Source organism: Ochotona princeps, chromosome 8 (assembly GCF_030435755.1).
Source record: "Ochotona princeps isolate mOchPri1 chromosome 8, mOchPri1.hap1, whole genome shotgun sequence".
Lineage (NCBI taxonomy): Eukaryota > Metazoa > Chordata > Mammalia > Lagomorpha > Ochotonidae > Ochotona > Ochotona princeps.
In genome coordinates this window covers 35,102,445-35,127,873 of record NC_080839.1, presented here as the reverse complement: position 1 = coordinate 35,127,873, position 25,429 = coordinate 35,102,445, and the positions used below count along the sequence as shown (strand labels likewise).

General features: G+C 37.7%; 1 long non-coding RNA gene across 1 annotated transcript in view; it reads right to left on the bottom strand.

The window, feature by feature from the left end:
* The window catches only part of LOC131480925 (uncharacterized), a 143,593-nt gene that overhangs the window by 23,575 nt on the left and 94,589 nt on the right, over window positions 1–25,429 (bottom strand). The window contains exon 3 of the long non-coding RNA XR_009245890.1: window positions 2,045–2,107. This is a non-coding gene — a long non-coding RNA (uncharacterized LOC131480925). The remainder of the gene's footprint in view (window positions 1–2,044; window positions 2,108–25,429) is intronic.

Below are 25,429 nucleotides of genomic sequence, written 5' to 3'. Positions count from 1 at the left end.
CATTTGCTATCTTCCTCTGTAAACATCTAATTATGAAGATAATCGATGGAATAGACATCAGGCAGTGCCCATTTTAAATACAGACCAAAATTTAGACTTCTAGTCGATTCTCTGCACTTTTCAGAGACAGCTTCAATAGGCATGTACTTCTCATCTAAATGTATCAGTGGTCATCAACAGAAAGCAAAGAATGGGACATAAATGTAAAGTAAAAATGAATCATATAACATGCGACAGATTCTGAAGATGCACTTCCCTGGATTGCTTATGTTTAGATAACCTGTTGAGTTGTTTTAATGAAACGTGATGATATAATTGGGAAAAAAATTACAATTAAGGTACAGGCACATATAATTGCATCACAATTTCCTTTAAAAATATTTGCACAATACATCATTGATTCATGCTCTCTATATTAGAGGTTACATATTTTTTTCAACCAGGTAGGACAGTTTATGCTTCAAAGTCAAGACTTTAGGCCCAATGCTATGGGATTTGAATCCTGAACCTGTCATTTACCATCCTCTCTGTGTCTCATTTTTTGCATCTGTAAAACAGGGATATTAATTACATGTGCCTACACATGCAATGTACGATGCACTCAATTTATCATGTAGATGATATGTATATATCATGTATGATTTATACAGATTGACTTACTCATAGTAAAGAACCGTCTTCTTTAAGCATACCATTCAGAGGAAGTAAAGCCAAATTCTAGTGTCCACGCTATGATTTCTTAAAAGCATATTTTTCTTAAAAAGAATGTACCAATGACTTGTAACACACACTTACTTTTGTTATGATTTGATGATACACATGCACACACATACACAGAACACTGACACGTCACAGCCTCACACCCAAAGTTCCCCCACAGGGAACTGCCATAAAAGAAGCTAAATGTGGCCCTATGTTCTAGCAAGAGATCTTACCATTCACAGTAGAATAACCCGAGAGCAAAATAATGCAGAAAGCAACCCCAGGTTGCTTTGTCTTTCCTTGAGTAAAATCAATTCTGTTATTATCCACAGTTGGGTATAGAATGGCATAGAAACAGCATGGCTTCAGCCAGCAATAGCGCTCAGAGTGTGGGATGCTTGGGTATTATTGTACATCCTGATTTACTCAGCATTGTCAGGAGAGAAAGAGGGAGATCCATCTTAGGTAGGGAAATTCATTCTGAAGAACTACTTAAACACTAGAGAAGAACAGAGGGGAGGAAATCAAGGCAAATTCATATAAAATCAAATATTCCAGACTGCCCTCATCCTCAGACCTAGCGTCCAAGACTATGGGCAGTACGACTGTCCCTAACATCTTCATCTCTGCTTTTTTATACTGGTTTTGTTTAGCCATATCTCCTATTTACAGGAAGGAAACGGCCTACAGACATGATGCTGAACATCAAAGGGAAACAGAAAAACAGCCTCCTAAAGAAAGTAAGAAGATTCATGAATGTGGCATTGTGGAACCCATAAAAAAGACCCACAATGACTGAAAGCAAGAAAATGACTTGGTCTTTCTTAGAACCGCAACAATTAGGCAATTGAGCTAACTAATAGAATCTGGGGAAGATGTAAATAAGTGGGCTTTCTTTTTTTACATTAGCAAAGGGAGTAAGGAGACAAATTTCAGCCTGACTGCAATAAGGTAAATGATTTCTCCCCAAAAGCAGAGTCAAGATTTTTTAAATGAGTTTCCTCCTAAAAGGGATAGAAGTAAAATATATGAAGCAAGATGACATAATGTGCTGTTGCTGAAAAGCAGGCAGTGATGGTATCCTATTCTCAAGCTGCAGGTAATTGAATGCAAGACAAAGCAAAAATATAGAAAAGGCCACTCAGAAACAGAAGCATAAAAATGCAGTGTGTGTAACTGTACTGCGAAGTGCACAGCTCTGTGGAACTGATTAATAAGGAGAGTGGTGAACAGAACAGAGTGGATTTGCAAAGATTAGGACGTAGCAAGCTTTGTCCAGAAGATTGTATAAAGTTCTTATTGGCCTTGAATATCAAATAAGGTAAAAATGCAAAAACGAAACCTGCCTCCCATCAGGAAAGACCACCTGTGATCTTGTGATACGTCCTAGGCTATTTCTTTTTCCCTATGTCATTAAAAAATAAAATTCATGAATTCACAATGGATTTTGCATATGTTTTAAATGGTAAATAACTGATAATACATAAAAAAGTTTAATAATATACAAGTCATCCACTATAATATATCCCCTTCTGGTTGGCTGTAGAAACAGGTTGTGGAACTTGACACTGTGTTTTCAATTAGCATAACAGGGAACCTTAAATTTCTTCAAACTACAACAGGTAAATTAAAAAAAAAAATAACACACAGAGTTTAATAATGCCCAAAGCTCAAGTTTCAAGGTGAAGAAGAGACAGAAATGTGAGATTTCCAGCTGCCTATGAAGAACTTGCCAATTTTTATTTCTAAACTCTGAGAACTCCATACCAGAGCTTGTTGCATTGGGAAGGGTAAGGCCATAGCCTCCAGATTCCAGAACAGAAGGAATGAAGAGAACAAAACATGAGCCTTCAAGTGCTTGGGGATCCAAAACAAAAGATAACATTTATGAAACACAGGAGTACAGGCAACAATCAGCTTAGGCAAGGAGACAGAGAAAGCACCTTGGTATATGGATGTCCCTGGCCGTTAAGCTGGTTCATCCTTAACAAGGCAAAGAAGTACACAGTTCTTCCAAGCAGCAGGAGCTGTTCAGCTAAGAGCCAGTGGTCTCCTCCTTGGTCATCTTTGAGTTCTGATGACATTGCTCTCTAATGTGCTCTGTGGGGACACATCCAACAGTGTCCATTCTCTAGTGATCACAAGAAAGGTGACTCAATGGAAGAACACGCAGGTCTTTGACCTTGACCCAGGTAGGCAAATCTATTACACCACAGAGCCCTATGCAAAAGGTGCGGTGGCAGGAAGAAGCTGAGAAAGTCTCTCAGCTCATGGATCATAGATCACAGACCACCCCTCACTAGTGCGCCTGGGAGTAAACCGGGACTAACCAGGCAGGCAAGACCAAAGCTAACAAACTGAAAGCAGAGTGCGTATTGACAAGAGTGCAAATGGAACCCAAAATTGAGGAAATCTTGTTCAACAATTCTTAAAAAACCATTCACTTATTGCAAGGGTGTGGTGAGGAAGGGTGACAGAGGGAAGGACTGCCATGTTAGTCAATTCAGAATTAGAAAAAAAAAAGTGAACAAAGGTCTAATACTTGGGGAGCCTAAAGCCCTGTCTGTTTATTTCCTTTATTTTTCACTTTCTCATTGAGTTTTCTACTATTGTTTCCATAGAAGCATTTTTTTTCTTAAGCATAGTAAAAAAAAGTACGTGTGTGCGTATCACCGTAAGCACACTTATATGTATGTTTATCATATTCTTCTCTGTCAACAGAAATAAAGACAAAAGGTACAAAGTCCAATTCGCAGTACAGTGCTCTGGCCTCAGTTACGACTCACCAATGAATCTTCTTATATACAAAGCTGACTGAAGGGAGGGGTGGGATTGAATAACAAATTTATGTGATACAATCACATCATTTACAATCACATAATGGACCATATCCCAATTTTCAAAAAGCATAAAGTATCCTCATTAATACGATAAGTGCAGCAGTCAAATCAGCACTGTGATTTTATCAGGGTTTTTGACTGTACATGAATTAGAATGTAAAATGCATACAGAATTTTTAATGGAAAGGCTTTAACATTCACTGAATGTATTTCTTACTGTCATTTGCATCACATTAAAGTGAAATTCTACATAAAAGGATACAGAGAATATGTCCTAAATTACAGTTTTTCCATAGTTGTCATGTCCACACATAGAAAAATCTGATTCATAAGCTTGAACACGATCCTAAATCTGCAAAAGTTGCCGCAGTTCCCTATTTGTTTGGGGGTTTTATGTGGCTGTCAGGGCTGGGTAAAATTCAGTAAAGTCAGGTTGTCAGGACAAAACTAATAAAGATCATGGGAGATGGGGGGCAGAAGGAAAGAAAGGATGGAAGCATCACTGTCCCCATTTTGACACATTATTAAACACTGTGCCAGCATTTTTCATTCCATCTCTGAGTACTAAAAAGTCACTCATGTTTCTTAGAGTCAAATTTTGTCCCCCCCTTGAGTAGCTTCTGTCTTCAGTTTAGTTCATTGCAATACAGCTTATAGATACAGACGTAAGGTTTTATAAATCTAATCCTAAAAGTCTACCATGATTGAATATATACATATTGGCATGTACAAAAGATATTCTGTAAACACTGGCTTTATATAAACATGTACATATCTATTTGTATGTTGAAATATGATCCATATGTCACAAGTTAGTCTCAAGGTAATGGCAATTGTGCTAAGTGTGTGTGGCAGCTTCTACACAGCAAGGTAAAACAAAAAGCAGTCTGTCATTTCTCATTCACCTCGTATCACACACAGAGGAGTTGATGATAGGTACATAGTAGTTGACACAGAATCCTGAGTGTGTCTTGCATCTTGTAAGAGGCCAGAGTTACCTGCCAAATTAATACAATATACTGCAAATAGGGTAATACTACCTGTACACATATTGATTCCTGTCCACTGGCTAACACACTTGTTCTATGCTGGGAATTCATACACTGAATGACAGGACTGTTACGTTTTAAAGTTTGAATAAACAGACCTTGGCACCATATAATCATTATAGAAACATGCATGGAACTTGGAGTAAAAAACAAGGGTACCTACAAAGCTCATGACAAATAGAATGGGAAGATAAATTTGATATGAGAAAAACTGAAATCTACGCATAATTTTTTGTAACACTATTTCCATGAACTTTTGGAAGATTCCCTCTTATTTAAAAGTCAAAACAAACCTTATTAATGCATTCTGTTGCTATGGGAAAAAAACTGTATGGATGTCCATCTTAAGATAAACTGACCTAAAATGGACAGCCTATCTATTTTTAATCATTTGATGTTTAGTATTTGTTTAAACACTTCATCTTTGGAAATGATCAAAGACCTCATATACTTGTGCTTGGCATCCACAGCCAAATGTTGCTGTCAATCCTAATTCATCACCCTTGACTATAATGTATGTAGTATATAAGTACTACAGATATTGTATACCATATATGTGTGTATATGTGTACATTACATGTTTACAAATTACACATTATATATTATACATGATACATACATTATGTGTGTATATGTGTACACACATATATATGTATCTTAGACTGTTGTCAGGAAGATGCACAGATTACCAACCATTTGTAAAAACTGTTTGATAAATATGTATGATCATGAGTTTTACCCAAGGCCCGTCTCCTTTCCCCTGCTTTCATTCTCTTTCCCTACTCAAACTTTCTGTAACTCTTTCATATTCTTTATAATAAAATGGGGAATAAAATTTAAACCAAAACAGGTGTTTTCAGGTTCTCATCCACGCCAGCCTGGATAAAAATTCTCCCTTTGATATCTAAAATACCTTTTAACGAACAATAGTTTTGTGAAAAAGAACTGTGGTGTTGAAGGAAATTAACAGAAATGTTTTGTTAATAACATTATACAATTCAGTTCTTTTTTCTCCCCAAATGTGCGCATATAGCCTTCATTGGCTTCACAATGCCTTTTAGCATATAGCTTGCCTGTCAGAATCTCAGCCCTTGCCATTCACCGCTTGGGAGAGTGTTAGCAGCCCCTTGCCCTCTTTAGAGGGACATTTGCTCCCTAATTGTCTTGTGAGTATGAAATGAGGTGATGGACATCAAATATCTAGAGCAGTTTCTGGAAGCAGGTGAACAGCTGAAGCAATTCGATCCACCAGGAAGGCGTTTCATCTTATTTTTGTCAAAAACAAAGAAGACCACATGTTTTTTAAGAATTACATTAGATGCAATGAAACCTGATCTCCACCCTGGCATAAACCATGTAAGTTTGGGTAAATGAAGTGAATGTTTCTCTTCAATAAAATTAGGATAAGCATCTTTAGTTGCTCTTGCAGTCCTTGCTGACTCCCTGGAGATATCATCAAAATTCATAAATTAAGGAGGGTAAATTAGAGGAAACAGAAACCATATTTTCACCGTGGACCACATATCAGCAATAATAATAATGATAATTTGAATTATGCCTAACACATCCTTTAAGATTTGATCACATTGTCAAGAACTTAGCATTCGCAGGTTCTAACCCACCTCTAAGATAACTGAAACATGCCTTTGCCTAATCTGTACACAGAGAAAATACATTCTTTCTCTGAAACCATGCATTTGTAAATAAAAGAAAAATGAATTCATATTTCCTCCAACTCCACATCTGTCTCATAACTCGAAGTAGGTCTACAGCATTACTTTGTACTTTCAGATGAAACTAGCAATCTATCTCAATGGAGTCAGATTTATGCTACAATCTTTTCTTTCTTTTTAAATGCATGCTGTTTGTTTTATAGGGCCTATTACCCATGCTTCATTGTTCTTACATTTTCTTCTCATAAGAATGGTTTCAGTATTTTACAGTGTATGGATGTGTTAAACTTGCTGGCAAATAATTTTTAGGAATGCTGGAACTTTTTACTTCACATTCATTTTTCCTTCCCTGCTGCTATGCCATTTGTAGGTGCTACATTAGCCTTCAAATAAATGTACAGGTCAGATGGTTTATTAGGTCGTTAATGTTGCTACCTTAAAGATTCTTTGTGAAAGTTTCCTGATTCCTTTTAAACCACAGTGGAACAATTATTCAAGCTTTTTCTTTTCAGCCTTGTTTCATTGCATGCATTCCTGGGAACTGTTCATTTCTAATATTTAAATTCTCTCTGTCCAAATCTGCCATATCATGATCACTGTTTTCACTCAAGTTTGAGGATTTACAAAAAGGAAAGTGAGCTAAGTGAATTATAGAACTAGTCTAGCTGCGTTTAATTTATATGCCTACTAACAGGGCAATTGTTCCACTTCACATTTTTTCAATAGTTTTTAGATTTAATTTTGGCAGAAACTGAAACTTGCAGTTTCTGTTAAGCTATTTTTAAAAAGAAGAGAAATATTAAGAACTAAAACCACACGTCAATTCATTCATGCTTAGTTTGATATCAATACGTGTTTATAGTTCATATTTGTAAAATGGCAAATAGTTGGATCTTCACTGTTCTTCATATTGTTTCAAAATTGATTTGACTATGCTTTTGAAAATCATGAGAACGTGTTCCCAAAAAGACTTTGAGTATTTTTATCATCCTTCTTTTGAGTGCTTTTTCATTCCTTTATCTACCAATCTTAATATTGATCAATTGCTTTGGTTTACACTAGGTGTCTTGTTGTCCACTGAAAAACTACTCTTCAGTGGGACCGACACAGTTGCTTGATTAGCTAATCCTCTCCCTGACAGTGCCAGCATCCCACATGGATACCAGTTTTTTCATTTTCTGCCTGCTCCATTTTCCATCCAGCTCCCTGCTTCTGGTCTGGGATAGCAGCAGAGGGTTGCCCAAAGTCTTGGGACCCAGCACTCATGTGGGGAAACTGGAAGATACCCCTGGTTTCAGATTAGGTCAGCTCTGGCCAATGCAGTCACTGTCTCCTCTTCTTAAGTAAATTTCCCTTTTCAATAAAAATAAATAAATGTTTTAAACAATTGAATAATTCTTCAATGAAAGACTACTTAGCCCACAATTTATGTCACAATCGCTTTTCTTCCTTATATGTTCTTTATTTTTTCCTCCATCCTCTTATATTGACAGGTTTTGCATTATGACTACAGTTAGGTCTACGGACCAAGGAGCAGACACATTTGTGGATGGACTCGGTAGATTTATGAAGAAGTAACGATTATCTTTGGCTAAAGGACCTGATACAGGCTTTTCTCCCTCATCCAACACATTCCAGAAAAACCTTGAGCTACCCCCAAAACAGCAGGATGCAGAGTCTGGCTGACCCTATTACATTCATTGAACTCTTTTCTTTCAAGTAGTTCAAACACTTCAATATCATGTTCATAAATGTTTTAATCAGAATGAATTTTCTGGGTCAGCATGCAAAATAGACTTTATCAAGTTTAAATTTCCTACAAACCCAAACACTTTGTTCTACACATGCTAAGATTTTTCCAAAGAATCAAAGTGTTGAAGAACAGAACTGAAGCAAAACTCCCTGATCTTCCCATTGCTCCACAATCTCTGTGTTTCTAGACTGTGCTGAAACTCAGTAGCAACAAATCTTTATCCCTACCTACCAGTCTCCACTTCCAAACACAAAAATGGCCAGGGAAGTTTGCACTCTTGAATTCTCAGCTTCTGGGGTCATGAAAATGTCCTTCTGATTATTTTAAGAAGATTTGTGCTTTACTTTATTCTATATCCAACAATCATTTCATAGTTAAGGTACACCATGAGGTACAATATCTTGAATGTATTTACGTAAAAGTGTGAGACTTTTTTTTCTCCCACAGAGGATATGTAGAAGGCAACAACTGCTGTTACTTATTTTTATTTCTCCTGTTTATGTCCAAACAATTTCCAAACTAGCCTGCTTGAATCATACACCTCTTCATAAGATTGCTACACACTACCTTCTCCAATCCCAGTCAATTCTTCCTTCATTCCAGGCACTTGTGCATTGACACACTGATGCTCTCCTTGTGAGAATTAGCCTATCACATTCATTTACATCCACTTAATTGCTGCTGCTATTGTTTAGTCTGTTAACCTCCAGCTAGGGTGCAATTCATGTGAATACTGGGGAGGCACAACCATTCGATTAGTTCTGCAAAGTAGATTAAAATCTTCTGACTAATTGGAGACTGTTCATACTGCTGCCTTTTTGCTGCTCTAGGCTAAGCAAATGTCATGTCTTTAAGAAAGAGCTCTTAGTAGGAATATGGACCGTGTGACTGGATCCAGTAACCTTTTCTCTGTATGTCCATCCCCAGGACACTGTGCTAGACTCTATGCAAGCATTTGATGCCAAATTGGTCTCTGCCTACAACTTCAATGTTTGTCTTTTGATTGGCAGCTGACATTCTGTTTTCATGACTACAATCACAATGGAGAAACTCCAGTTTGGTACATGGAGAAGTCATTATGAACCTAAATTAGTAGGAATTTCATTTGAAACATAAGCATGAAGAAAAATCTTGATGAAACAGTTAAGCTAGTTCAGGGTAAAATGAGATTAATATGATAGCCTCCTTTGATTAAAGTATGATGGTATTTTTGACAAAGCCAATTCATTCAGAACCTCTCATTCAGGTGATAACTAGCTCACTTTGGTTGTAGGTAATGAAACCCAAAGATTTCTTTGGCAAAGTGTCATTACTCTGTGTATTTTGGTCTAAGGTACTTTGGGATGTTTAATCATGTTTTAGCCAAAGATGAGACATACCCAGAATTCACAGAAGTGTCAGCAGGCCTCACTTCTTGATTAAATCTAAAATGCCTGTCCCAACTTGACTGCAGTCCTCCTCTCCAGCACACTGACTGCGAGTCTGCTAAAATCCAACTGAACAAAACTTTTTAACTGTTACTCCAATGTAATAGTTTAGGCTGTTACAGCTTAACTTTCTGGGGTTTATTAACGATGTAATGGACGCATTCAGGAAGAAGTGCTTACATTGACCTGGGAAATAAACACAAATGTGATCTAACAGCATTCCAGGTGCTACTATAAATCACATAATCTATTGTTCTCAATAGAATGTTAGAAAGTCCATATTACACTCCTTTACTCAAGCTCAAACCACTGAGCAACCCATGAGCGTGACACAGTAAGTGACAAAGCACTGGATTGAAATCCAGTTATGTATTACTCCAAACTTGCCTTTTATTATCTCAGGGAGATATTCTCCCAAGAGAAGATCAACCTTAAGCTTCAGTTTGAAGAAGGTGTACGAGCTCACAAGGAAGAAAAGAAGGAAGTCAACGTTTCTAGGAGCAAACTCCTGATTCAAAAGATGATGGCGCAGGACATAACATTAAAGCTAACAACAGCACTCTGATAGAGGAAGAAAGCAAAAGAGTGACAAAATTTGGTTAGCTGGCTTGTCTCTGAGGGCAAACACAAAGCTCATGCCTGCACCAGCTGTGGAGAGGAGGAGGAATCCACTGAAACTGGCTAGAGCTTGAAGGTTGGAACTTACAGACTGCATTGCTGAGACAAGGGCCTAGCCTGAGGGTTAGGATGTGTGTACATCTGAGTCCCTGGATTTGATCTCTGTCTCTGGATGGATCCCAGTCAGCTTCCAGGTAAAGCATACCTTGGTAGGCAGTAGTGATGGCTCAAGTAATTGGAGTTCTGTCATCCAGATGGGAAACATGGATCTAGTTCCTGGCTCCTAATTCTTGGTATCAGCCAGTTCCAGTCCATTCCATGGTAGGCACTGGGAGAATGAATCCAAGCATAGGAATCTCTCTGTCTCTCTCTTTCTCTGTCTCTCTCTCTCTCTCATCTACTTCCCAAAGGAGAAAAAGTGAAATAAAGATCATGATTCTTTCACCCCTGAAGGAGTGAAGGAGAAAGGCAGCTAGTTTCCACTATCATTTTGGGGAAGGCTATACTAGCAGAAACCACACAACAGATTCTGAAGTGGATATCCTCAGAGAAAAGGATAGGGTTGGTACATCAGCCCTAGGGTAACTTTTCTCTCTCTATGACACACAAAGGAGGCTGGCAATGGAGAGATGGAGATCTTCCTGGGATAAAGCCACAGAGCAGGGATTTCACCCAACATTTGAAGGGCCTGGGCACGAGGACAAAGAGAAGCCCACATGGATGTGTGAGAATATTTTCATTGCAAATTAAGCTAGCAATCTGTGGACTAAAATATTCTCTGTCTTCCTATCTTGATTGATATACTATAATGCCAATCCAGAAATCTGGGCTTCAATTTGGAATGCTTTTTAAAAATTAACAAAAAAGTACGTATTCAGGGCTACAGTATAACATTTCAATACATGTACAAAATATGCACTGATCAAACCAGAGCAATTGATATTTCTCCTTTTCTGACACCAGAATCTTAAGAATTCCTGGAGTTTGATGCTGAAACTGGCAGAAGAAGGACACTAATCTTAGTCTTTGACCCAAGTCCTGTTCCTCCTGACCCTGCACAATGGGGGTCCTTACATATGTGAGGGCCTATCAAATCTCCTCAGTCAGTCCACATCAGGTTTCACAGGTACAGAGGCCTTGGCAAAGGTGCATCCCTAAGAGCACTGGCCCAGGGAAGAGGCCTGGAGAGGCCCTGCAAGTGGAGTTGCAACCTTTCAGCAGAGAATTTAGAAGTATAAGAACATCCTTGACATGACCTACAAGGAAGTAGTTTTCAGGATCCAATGGATAAAGTCAGACCATTTAAAAAGGACTTTAAAATATCAGAAAAGGAATAAAATGAGCTTAAGCAGGCAGGGGTAGTTTTTCCTAGGACTAGAATCAGTACTTCATAAAAGAATGTGAAAAGTACCTTCCTGCGATCTACATATACTATTTTGTCACCAAAATCCCTTGCAAACATGTCTCTAGGCCCAAGGCTTTGCACAGAATCAGGTGTTCCTGAAGCCAACACCAAAGCAGATTGCAACTTGGTAATTGGCACAATCACATTTCCCCTCAAAAGTACTTATAAGCACAGGTGATTTAGAATGCTAGTCTTTTTCATTTCTGAGCAGGTAAAGGCCTTTCAAATTCCCCTGCAGAAAAGAGTCTATAACTATCAGTTTGTACATTAAGATTCGGACGTCCATAACAAAGAGAAACAACTGAGACATCCTTTTCAAACATATACACACATCCACAGCAGGATTTAACTAGTTACTCAACATTGTCTTAATTAGACATTGAATTCATCAGCCAGTTGGATCCAAGTAAGTGGTCTGCCTCAGCCTACTTACATAGTTACAGTGTTAGCTCAATCAGAAAGTTTTCCATTGGTTCAAAACAGAGAACTTCCCTTTAAAAATTCACTCCATAAAGTTCATTAACTTCACATCACATTTACCCTCCATGAGCCCTATGATAGAACAAGTTTCTCTGGAAGAATCATTTCCATTGACTCAACTTTTTTCCCTCAAATTCCTAACATATTTTACTGCATTTTTTTAGGGTTTTGTTTGTAAAAGTTGTAGTATGTTAATTCTCTTGTGATAGGATCTGAAAAAAGGGATGAAATCTAAGACTTGATTCAGAATGTGTAAGGACTCATGTCCATTACCAAAAATTTCATATAATGCTATGAATTATCAAAGGATTTATCACAATTTTTCATTATGCAGATAGGTGCTCTTAAAATTATACCAACAATAGTCAGTAGCATTTTTGGAGAGCTTAATGTGTTCCAGACACTGGACATGGTGCTTCTAATTGGGCACCAATATTATGAAATGGGTGCTTATTGTTACTATATTATTCCTATGTTTGACATTGATATTATAGATTAAATATCCTTTATCTGAAATTCTTGGGACCAGAAGTGTTTTAGCTATCTTGTACTTTAAAATTTTGGAATATTTGCAAATATGTGATGATATATTTTGGAGATGGTATTTCAGTCTAAATATAAAATTCATTCATTTTTCATATACAGTTTATATATATAGCATTAACATAATGCCAGGCAATATTTTTGGTATACGTACATTTTGACTGAGAACCATGACATGAGGTGAGGTGTAGAATTTCTACTTGTAGTGTCATGTCATCACTCAAAAACTTACAGAATTTGGAAGATTTCAGATTTTGTATCAGGGATGCTCAGTATTCATATAATAAATGTGACAAAACTAGGCCTACAGAAACTAAATAACTTTTCCATATGTAAATTGCTCTTAAGAGGAAGAACACTGGATCAAAATCAGACTTTATAACATTAGGACTCCAAAGGCCTTCTACCTCATGGCACTAATACTTGCTTGCATTTGTACAATATTTTTGTGCAGACAATAAACAATGAACAAATACTCTTCTGCCTCTTGATAATGCCTACCATAGGGACTGGTGCTGTGGTGTAGTTGAGTAATCCTTCGCCTGGAAACCTGGCATCTATATGGACATGAGTTCATGGTCCAGTTGCTCCACTACTGATCCCGCTCTCTGCTCATGTCCTGGAAAAGCAGCAGAGCATGGTGTGTAGCCTTGAGCCTCTACACCCATGTGGGAGACTAGGATGAAACTCCTGACTTCCAGCTTTTGGACAGGCTCAGATCTGACTGTTGTGGCCATTTGGGGAAAGAATCAATAGAGGGAAAACTTCTCTCTGTGTGACTCTCCTTCTTTCTCTGTAAAAATCTGCTTTTCAAATAAAAACAAAACTTCAAAAAAATAGCTGCTAAACGTGAATGGAAATAAAAGAATGCAGTAGTATTAAAGCAGCATAAAAGAATTCTGCTTGTCTTCCCATCTGAAATAATTAAAGTAAGGGAAATGATTAATGGAAATAATTAAAAGTAAGGGATACATATGCATATGTACATGTGTATATATTCATGCATGTGCATATGAATTCTAAGAATACAAATACATACACAGAGAGTCATGCAGATATGTAGTTATAAAGCATTTGGACTTCAAGCAAAAAGAGAGTGAAAGATGGCAAATAAATGAAGTAAGCCCTAAGACTGACCAGCCTTACTCTCTCTCTCTCTTTTTTTTATAAAGATCTATTTATTTTTATTGCAAAGTCAGATATACAGAGAGGAGGAGAGACAGAGAGGAAGATCTTCTGTCTGATGATTCACCCCCCAAGTGGCCACAACGGCTGGTGCTATGCTGATCCAAAGCCAGGAGCCAGGAACCTCCTCCAGGTCTCCCACACGGGTACAGGGTCCTAAGGCTTTGGGCCGTCCTCGACTGCTTTCCCAGGCCACAAGCAGAGAGCTGGATGGGAAGTGGAGCTGCTGGGATTAGAACCGGCGCCCATATGGGATCCTGGCGCGCGTTCAAGGCAAAGACTTTAGCCGCTAGGCCACGCCGCCGGGCCCAAGCCTTACTCTCTCGAGAGAATTCTTCAGCTAGAAGTAAAGGAAAAGTTGTTCGACTCCTAGGTTTGTACTAATAGGAAACAAAAGTGTGTGTCCATGTTTAAAAAAATAACTGTATAAGCTGTTTATTGCAACAATTATATTTGGAATAGATAAAAAGGGAATAAATTCAAAAGCTTAAATGAAAAATAAAATTTTGCACATCTATACAATGTAACTGTCCTCAGTAACAAAAAGAAATAATTCATCTCATATGCAATAAATGATGAATTTCAATATGCAAAAATAGATGGCATTTTAAATAAGTAAAAGATATCAGATCCCACTATAAGTACACACTGTATCATTTAAGTTTATATAAAATTATAGAAAGTGAAAATGACTCCAAAGTGACAACAACAACAACAACAACAAAACCCCTCCAGATATTACCTGTATACAGGAAGGAAAAACTGCGAGGGAACATGATGAAATTTTGTGGGTAATTGACATGCTCATGACCATGGCTGTGATGACAACATCATAGATGCACACAGATGTCAAATCTTATCAAATGGCACCCTGTAAATATGTATATAATCTGCTCACTATATGCCAATAAAGAAGAGTTTTAGTTAACAAAATGAAAGGTTTCCATCATTTCTGTAATTTTTTTTAGTGATAGACTAGAACTTTATAAGAACACAGCCAAAATTTTATCTTGCTTTTTTTCAGGACTCTTAATATGCATAAAATTGGGTGTTCCAATGACTAATTCTTAAGAGTTATTTCTCCAAATGGAGAAATAAAAAAATGGTCATGTCATGCTCATGGATTCTGCACATTAGAAATTAAGGCAAAATGAGGATGGCTTCTCTGTGCCCCATTATGGTTTGGGATGCCAACCAAAGTGTTGGGCACTGGAAGCATTGAGTCTGTTCTTATTCACTACACAGTTCCAGTTCCAGTAAAGATTCATTCTGTTTCTCTCTCTCTCTCTCTCTCTCTCTCTCTCTCTCTTTCTCTCTCTCCCTCCCTTGCAAGCAAGCTCAGGGTTGCCAAACTCCTTACACATCAGTTCTGGGTTCCGAAGCTCTGACTCTAGGTTGAACCTGTATCAGCATTTTGTGACCTACCCTGGGTAACCGTGAAAGCTTACTTCTGCCATGATATATATTTTTTGAATAAAGCAGTTATAAAGACCTAGTCAGGTTTATAATGAAAGAACATAGACCCCAGTTCTCCATGAAGGATTCTCTTATACGTTAATCTGAGTGGGGAGCTCCTTTCACTTCTTGAACTGTTTATTTAGTGAAACATCAAGCCTGTAATTATAAAGTAAGTTAAAAATGAGGTGATGCAAAAATTAAAAATGAAAAAAAAAATTAGAGTAGGGATGGAAGGAGAGAAGAATCATTATATTCTTAGAATTGTAGCTATAAATTACATGAAATCTGTTTATATTAACAAAAAATTCAAGTTAAAAAAGAAGGATTTTCAACATATTTGTCAACATTTTGAGAGGAACATGTGGTGTGAAATATATGTAGTTGCAACCATTTTTTGGAAAATCCAGTATGTCACACAGTGCTATGTCATGCAAATGAATATTAGACTATGAGTTATTTCAACTTTGCTACATAAAATTTCAAGATTCATTCCACAGGGCACATTATACTGTATGACTTTCTTCTATAATTTCAAGGCAGAATGCAGTAGCCTATACCCTGAAAAAACTGGCATTTTAATAATACAAACAGTTTAATAACACAAACAGTTTAATCTTATAAACAGGAAATAATCTAAGAGGTTCTGATTTGTTAAATTCTGCCTCTTTCCCCCGTGAAATTTTGATACCATTAAGCTCTAATGTGTACTTAGATGGAGTAAAGATGTCTGCAAAAAAAGGTCAGGCCCACACCTCAGGAGATTTTGCCAAGTAACTTCTGCAAATATGAGGTAAACAAGATAACGAAGACACTACAGACAAGAGAAGCACTGAGTTCACAACGATACAGAAACATGGATAACTCTGCTACAAATTTTAGAACATGAAATTTTACAGCAAGGAGAGTTAAACAATCTTTTAAATCACTTCAAAGGATAATATTCCAAGATTATTTCTTCTTTAAAAGTATCAATTGAAGCTAGGGCTGTGCTGCAAGCAGCTGTTTGCAACATAGCGTTCCATACTGGAATACTGCTTCAAGTACTGGATGTTCTGCTTTCAGTTCAGCTCCCTGCTAATGCACATGGGGAAGCACTGGGGAATGGCCCAAGTACTTGGAACCTTGCCACCCATGTGGAAGATCAGATGAATTTTAGACTCCTAGTCCAGCCCTGACTGTGGGCATTTGGGATTAAACCATAAGAAGGAAGGTTCTTTGTCTTTCTGTCTCAGTCTCAGTCTCTGTCTCTGTCTCTCTCTGCCTTTCAAACAAAACAAGTCTTATAAAAATGTATGTATGAATTTGCTGATTGACAGCCTCATATTTTATGGGGAGACCCCATGGAAGTTGGCATCTAAGGAAGAGTTTCATGGTAGAAATATTTAGTGATAGAGAATGAAAGGTTCCTTATACACACAAGATGTTACACATACATGAGTCCTGTCAGTATTATTTATAAAACATAGGCTTTTTGGGCCCGGCGGCATGGCCTAGCGGCTAAAGTCCTCGCCTTGAAAGCCCCGGGATCCCATATGGGCGCCGGTTCTAATCCCGGCAGCTCCACTTCCCATCCAGCTCCCTGCTTGTGGCCTGGGAAAGCAGCCGAGGACGGACCAATGCATTGGGACCCTGTACCCGTGTGGGAGACCCGGAGGAGGTTCCAGGTTCCTGGCTTCGGATCGGTGTGCACCGGCCGTTGTGGCTCACTTGGGGAGTGAATCATCAGATGGAGGATCTTCCTCTCTGTCTCTCCTCCTCTGTGTATATCTGGCTTTGTAGTGAAATAAAATAAATCTTAAAAAAAAAAACATAGGCTTTTTGTATCACTTCTATAGTAGTATATTTTGATAATTCTGTGTTTTCTTTTGAATGTGATTTATCCTGTTAATTAATTCTGAAAAACAATCCGCAATCAAGAAGCAGATAAGGTGACATTTGTCCAGCTTGATTGTATGGTATGAATCTGTGTTCATCTGCAGAGAATGAAAATTACATGACAAACACAATCATTTTGCGTCACTTTCAAATAACTAAATTAATTCTTGACCAAAATTCCTAACTAGGATTGTAGGTAAAATTTCCTGTCTTTCTCTCTCTCTCTCTCTCTGTCTCTCTCTTTCTCTCTGTGGCATCCGTGTTTCTCTTGATAATGAATACACTAAGGGTGCCCAGAGTTAAGTCTGAGCCTCAGAACTAGGAACATTTCCATCAAAGATGGTTTGTTAATAATAAAGTAAGAAAGGAAAAAAAGCTATTTGCTTCTTTTGTGGCTCTGACCCTCCCCTGGTCCTGCCAGGCCTGCCTGAGCATCCGCAGAGTTCAGTGGTAATTAAAGCAACAGTGTAGTGAAAAAAGTGTGAATTACTTTTACAGGAAGACTTGGATGTTGCTGCTGACTGACAAAGCACAGCAGGGGACTCTGCTGGATATTAAAGAGTGATGGTAGTCCCCGGATTGTAAGGTGCCTTCTCAGCACAATGCAAAATTGTGACTTTTCACAAGTTGATATCTCTGGAACCATTCGAGTTATCAGCTTAAAATTTAGATTTTTTCCCTGCCTTTGGAACATATGTGGAGCAGAACTATGTCACCTTTCATGAGATGTGATGCGGTAGCTGAAATTACACAGAGCTAGAGTGCATTCTCTATGAGGTTTCCCCCTTCTGGATTTTTTACTCTGTCACGGAATAATTTCAACCTGGATTTTTTTAATAGTGAGAAAAAGCTATAAATGGATCATATGTTCAACCCTGTTGGCAAATTATTTCAATGTCAACTATCAAGGCTTAATGTTTCTGTCATTTTTTAAAGAAGAAAGAAGCATAGGCCGGCACTCTATTGACAATGCCAGGAAATGCCAACTCTGCACTCTCAACACTGCCATATAAATACTCACACGACTGGGGGCTCCTTTCACCCCCAGCAGCCAGGATCTGATCTTGTTACTCAACTCTGCAAATCTTGTCAAGCCATCTCCCACACAGGTGTGATAAAATGTTGATTCTGCTACTTATCCAGTGAGGGGAAAAAAAAGTAGCCAAATCTAATAAACCATTTTCTGTAGCTCCAAAGCAAGAGAACAAAACAGCTCAACAGATTAATAAGCATTGGTTCGTTTCCAAAGCTAACAGATTCTATTGGCGTTCCTGAATCAGGTTCGCAAACAATGCATGGAACAATGCATGGAAACCTATGTAAAGGTATCACCAATAGATATGGAAGCCTGGTTGGTATCAGAGAGGATAAGATACAACTAGAAGGTAATGAGCAGTACCTATGTAATTGCATATATTATTCGTGATAGATTGCTAGTACCAGTAGGCTACTGCTAGTGATATAGTAATGAAAACATGTGATACTTACTATTGTTTATCATTTCTCCCTTAAATACTTAGGTTGAAGTCTCAGCACAGTAACCTGGTGGCTAAAGTCATGGCCTTCCATGCACAGGGATCCGATATGGATGTGTCCCAGCAGCCCTGCTTCTCACCCAGCTCCTAGCTTGTGGCATGGAAAAGCAGTCAAGGACGGCTAAAAGCCTTGGGACCCTGCACCCATGTGGGAGACTCAGAAGAAGCTCCTAGCTCCTTGCTTTGGATCAGCTTACCTCCAGTCCTTGTGGCCACCTGGGGAGTGAATCAGAGGATGGAAGGTCTTTCTTTCTTTCTGGTATAATAGATAAGAACCTGGATGTGGTCGCCCTCATATCCTTCCTTATAAACTGTGTATTTCCTTCATGTATGGGGATGTTGTCGCAGGCACCCCCACCTTGTTTTTTACATTATGTGGATTATGATACAAACATTGTTTAGCAAAATGCCAAGAACTTATGGAAGACTTAGCAAAAGCTAACTGTTGCTATCATTGTCAAATTAGGTGCTATTATAAAGCAAGGTGATTTGGAGAATTCCCTTTAAATTTTTTAGATACTGATTCTATGTGACTTGCCATGCAGTGGGGGTAATATTTGTATAGTAGTAAAAGGTTATGAAATGGCAGTTGGGGGATGAGGCTGCGACCTATGAAACAATAGATAGTTTAAATAGACAACGACGACACAAACAGGGTAACGGGGGTGCTCCAAATGACATTCTTTCACCCCACTGGTGCAAAGTTTAATTAGTATGTAAATAGCATACTCGTTTACAATTGACATAATGCCACCTCTTTTCATGCCAAGCTGTCAGGGCCTATGAAACTGTAAAATTCTTGACACTAAACATTTGTTGCAAACTGATCCTTCCAAAAGTAACTTAACTAAAGATGAAAGGTACTATTCGCTTAAACACAACAATTCTATTTCTTCATTCTTTCAGAGGAAAGGACTCCAACCATTTTGGGGGGAAGAGATACACTGTATTTTCTAGGGCTGAGAGTAGATTCTGGAAAGATAAAAAAAAAAAAAACACAAACCACCAACCCTACAGTGATGAGAAGCAAAACGGGTAAGGAAAAAAAATACCCTCAATTGACACAGCTATTTTCATCACATCAAATCAGCCATCTGTTCTTGACATAGTTTATTATCATTAGGAAGATTTTCTCAGTTCAGACATGGTGATGAGGAAAGATGAAGAATTAACCAGATAAATAGCCAATTTGGAAAATTCAGGCTGAGACCCTTTTCCTCAATTTCCATACCCTCTTTTCTCCCTGCTCCACCACCACACTCCAATTGTTCCAAGAAAAGCTGGAATGGCATGATTAGACATGTTTATGGTGTTGTTTTTCTTCCACTTACACGGGCATAACAAACTAAATACGCTAGGTATCAAACAACACAAAGGTGATCGACATCGTACAAAAACATTATAATTTCACATTGTTAAAAATGACTGCATAAACTTAGAATGGCAAGTGGCTATGGTTAAGGGTGAGGGAATTAAATACTCTGAACTGAAGTACAAAAATGCTGATGTTTTCCTCCAAAAAAAATTATTCATTAGAAATCAATTTCCCCTGGTAAAGCTGTTAGAGAAGGAAATTTTCTTTGGAATCATCATGGAATAATTCCAAAAGCTCTGGGCTTGGACAGAATACTCTAGAAGGAAAAAAGGAAATGCTGGAATTCAATCATGAAAAGAAAATATTTAAATCAATTGCTCAATACCAACTCCACCGAGTTTAAAAATCATAAAACTTAAGCACATAAATTTAGGGAAAATAGTTTTTTCAAGAAAATGCTGACAAATATAAACCATACCATTTTTAAAAATAGTCAAGCTAGTTATTTTATTTATATAACGTCAAAAATAAGTTTGATTCTCCTTTAACTACTTCACAAATTCACAAATTTGTGTTCATAAGAATCTCACCCACAAATTTTAGGATCAGACTTCAAATATTATTCCTTAAAGATTTAAGGATATTATGGACAACAACTATTTAAGTGAAGCCATACAGACTCCTTCACAAAGGGAGAAGGAGAGACACAGACATGAACTGAGACCACCCACTGATTCATTCCCCAAACTCCTGCAATTGCAACAGCAACAGAAACTAGAAGCTGAGAATTCAAGCCTGCTCTCACACACTGGTGGCAGGGACACAATTAACTGAGCCATCAGTGACTAATTTTTTAAGATGCATTTAATTTTATTGGAAAGACAGATCAGATTTACAGAGAGAAATATTTCATCCATTGATTTACTCCCCAAGTGGCCACAACAGTCAGAGCTGAACTGATCCAAAGTCAGGAGCCAGGACCTTCTTCTGGGTCTTCCATGCAGGTGCAGGGTCCCAAGGCTTCAGGCCACCCTCTACTGCTTCCCCAGGCCACAAACAAGGATAGGGATGGGAAATGGAGCTGCCATGACACAAACTTGTGCCCATATGGGATGCTGGCACCTTCGAGGGGAGGAGTTCACCAACGAGCCATGGTGCCAGGGCGTCCTCCCACCATACCCGCTTCCCTCACACACTGTCTGCCTCTGAGATCTGCACTAGCGCGAAGTTGGAGTCAGGCATCAAATTTAAGCATTCCAATGTGAGACACAGGCATCTTACCTGCAAGCTAACTACAAGGCTAAATACTCGTCTTCAGGAAGACAGATTTCATTTCATTCATTCATATGGCAGAAAAGGCTCCTAATCATTAAGGATACACATTTAAATGACAGTTCTTGAAATATCTGAACAAACCAGAACTACCTTGGGAATAGGTACAGTAATCCCTGCTAGCAACACTTCAATACTTACCAACATGTCTAACATTAGGGCAACTTGGCCCACAATGGTAGCCATGACTGCTATGGTTGGCTTTGTACTTCTGTTTTCATTTTTTGAACCTGTCTGAAAGATGACTAAGATTTCCAAAAACTCTAATTTTCTCTCCTGGTTTGCTACAGCAGGGAACTGGTGAAATCTTTACAGCCACATCTTGCAAGGTGTAGCTCTTAAAAGCTGGCACATATATAAGTAAATAGTAAGTAAAGTCAGGATAAAATGATATTCTTCAAGGAACAGCTCTAGGTAGTTGAAAATGATTATTTCTGTTTTCCTACAACAGAAAACCGAGTTTCAGATAATAGCTTTTCTTTTATGTGTTGAATGATGAATGACCATTTAAACATTGACTCATCTACCAGCCAAGATATAAAAAAAACATAAAAAATTATTGTGCTAAAAGGGAATTTGAAGATTTAAGTCACCTGATTTTTCAACTCTGTGATTACACTATGGAGACATTCATTTGTCTTTACTTCTACTCTAGAATTGCAAAAAATATATTTTGCCAGCCAAGAAAATCAAGTCCTTTAGCTCCTACATTTTCCTAAACCTGAAAATATTTTTTTACCCAAGTTGATATATTCTTAGACTTTGAAAACTACATTTTTGAGCTGAACTATCCCATAAAGTACCCCCACAAATGTGAGAATACCCTCTCTCAATATTTATTTTGTGAAAACAATATCTAAGAAATCTAAGAATTCTGTTGATTGGAAAGGTTCAGGCCCGTCATAGCCTGCAGTGGGGAGCAAGAAGTATGAAAGCCAAGAGCAAAGGATGCGGGTTTCAGCAGGGGCAATTCTGTTTTTGTAAGCTCTGATTTTATATGTGTGTGTATACATATATATACACATATATACATATGCATATATATATAATATGTATATGTATCGGTTTTTTTACTCTTCACAAAAATATAAATGAATAGCCTGTATTTTTTTTTCTTCAACATCACTGGCAATGCAATGTCTGACAGCTAAAGTGTTTAAAAGAGAAAAGGAAAGAGAATAGAAATGGAGGAAGGGACATAGAATGATTTCTCTGGCATCAAGGGAGAAGAACTTAGACTCTGAAATTTTCAGTAAGTACTTGTTTAAAAAAAAAGTCAATATCTTGTTAGAGTTATAAGCCAATTCAGACCACCTGAAAAACAACCAGTTTCAGCAAAATCAGGCTTCAACACTATAAACAGCTAAATACTAAAATGAAACTAGACATGAGACAGCTGAACAGTAATCTATAGCCATTTTAAGGTGTATAGAACCCGGTCGTATATAAACCAAAATTGAAATGTCTATGAAGAAGTCACAGGATGTGGTTAAGAACCTGCATTTTCCTTTTGGTTAATCAATACCATGTCAATTAATACCATAACGTTGTAAATTGTGGCTGATGTTATGTTGGGACTTTTAATTGATTAGGATGATACTTTGTCGGCTCTACCTTCAGACCAGAGATGGTCTCCCCAAGAAACCGTTGAACTTACCAGGACAATAAGATGCTGGACTTTATGCTTGGTAAATACTTTCAATGAAAGAATCTCAACTGAATTTGAACTGTGGTAATGCAACAAGGTGGAGGAATCCACCACGGGGGGAGGGTTTGGCCAGGGGTGGGGGGAATCCCAGTGCCTATAACACTGTGTCACATAATGCAATGTAATTAATAAAATAAAGGAAAATTTTTAAAAACTCAGTATCTTTACTTTTAGTCGCGAATGCTGTGGTTGAACAGTTAGGGGTAGATGTTGCTATCTACTGTGACTCCTCCTCCCAGAGCAGGATAAATTCCCTGTCACATCCATCAGTTCCTTCTATTTACCCATAGGCCTTAAAGGGACTTTGAGAGTGAAGTGAGCTGTATTGGGGACTTAACGCCAATTTGGCTCCTTATTGCATCTATTTCTTAAATAAGAAGGCAAACCTACTACCACCACCCATACACAAGTTGCTGTTGCAAGAGGCAGGACCCAAAGCCCAATATCACCTTGTCCAAAGCTACTTGTCTTCCTGTCTAGACACTGACCTCTCTCAGGCTGCAGTTACCTCTCTTTCTCCAGTAAAGTGTGTGTCTTTTGGGTTTTTTGTTAATATTCCATATTATATTAACTGCAATTTGGCTAGCATCTACAGAAGCAGATAAAGGTCAATAAATTCACATATTAGCTTTCATTTATATAATTACAATGAAGACTGATCATTAATGAAGTTTCATCAAATAAGAAGGACTTGAACAGAAATAGATGAAACTGAAACTATAAAAAATACAAAAAAATTAGCAAAACAAAAAGCTGATTCCTTAGAACATAAAAAACATTTAGAAAGACTAAGAAAAAAATGAAAAGTTCAAATATAAGGCACAGAAGGACAAATGCCAAATTATCTTCCTTACATGTAAGAGCTGAAATTACAAAAAAAAAAGTCTGTGTGTATCAGTTTTGCTGAAAACAGTGTTTTGTCAAACTATCTTAAATCTTTGTCAAACAGATTGATAGGACTTATATCTTCCTATGGTTTTAACAATTATGTGGCTATTTTAAAATTTACTTTATACGATGAAGTTCAATATCTTTTCATCTGATTATTGTTTATAGCCCTGGCTTACCTTGCTACTGAACTATGGTCTTTTTTTCATTTGTTGAATGCTTTATTTAGTGGAGCCATTAAATCTTTGACTATACTGTAAATTTAAAAATGCTATCTCAATAGCAAATGAAATATTAAACTAAAAAGGGAAAATTAAATAAATAAGCATTTAAAATTAGGTTTCATAAAGCATTTCTCACAAATTACTAATAACTTCAGGGGAATAAACTACCAAACCTAACATTCTCAATCTCTCACACACGCCCCGCCCCACCCTCGCCCCACACGCCTATTAATTTTTTTGGGAGCAGGGCGGAATTTGGTCCTTCTACCAAATACAGTAAATATAGTGGACTATGATAATTATGTGGCCAAACATGGTATACATTTGAATTTGTGAATAATAAGGAATGGATGCATCACTTATTCCCTAGGCAGCACTGGACATTAACTGGGAAGTATAGACCTGTTTCTTGAAACACTGGTTTCTAGTAAGATGATTGAATCGTATATTGTGTTCAAAGACATTTGAAAAATTCTAGGCTGAACAAAATTATGCAACATATTTCTTTTTTATGTCTAGCTTTGTTACTAAAAATAATGTTTCTAATTTATTTAAAAATCATTTATTAAAGTCTAACCACCACACAACTAAGACATGAACCTGCAGCTATATGGGATGCCAGCACCACAAGTGGAGGATTAGTCTGCTCCACTTCTGATCCAGCTTCCTGCTAATGGCCTGGGAAAGCAGCAGAGGATGGCCCAAGTGCTTGGGCATCCGCACCCACATCGGAAGCTCCTGGCTTCTGGCTCCAGATCAGCTCAGCTCTAGTCACTGTGGCCATTTGGGAGAGCGAACCAGTGGATGAAAGACCTCTCTATCTTTCCTTCTCTCTGTAAATCACTTTCAAATAAAAAAAAAACCAATAATAACAAATCTTAACAAGAATAACATCTGTTTTTAGCTTTTGAACTTGTATTAAGGGTATCTTGGACCATAGTTTCTTAAGGGTAAGTCTTTGTAGACATTGATGCATGGTATGCTGGACCTAAATGTTGTTTAGAGAAGTCAAAAACTACCCTTTAAAAATTCTTCTAATACTTTATGTGGAGTTTAATACTTTCACCATGGCACACTGTCATCATTTTCCTCCTTGAACAGTACCCTAAATCTACTTAAGTTGTTTTCAGTGAAATTTTCTGTTTTCACAATGTAGAAGTTGTCTTCATCCCTTTACAGTTTCTTCCGTTCTAGAATGCCCTTTATAAACTACACTGTCATTTTGATCCTTGTAGCAACTTACTTTTAATTCCTTTCAGCTCTTTGTCTTTCCCCTCTCCTGTTTGTGAACAGCTTGAGACATCTCCATGTCAGGATGTGTAACACCTGTTTTTATGGGTTTGTGGAAGAGCCTTTTGAAGATTAGAAGACTGAAGGGAAGGGATCTACTTCAAAAGTTCTTACACCTTCAAAGTAGTG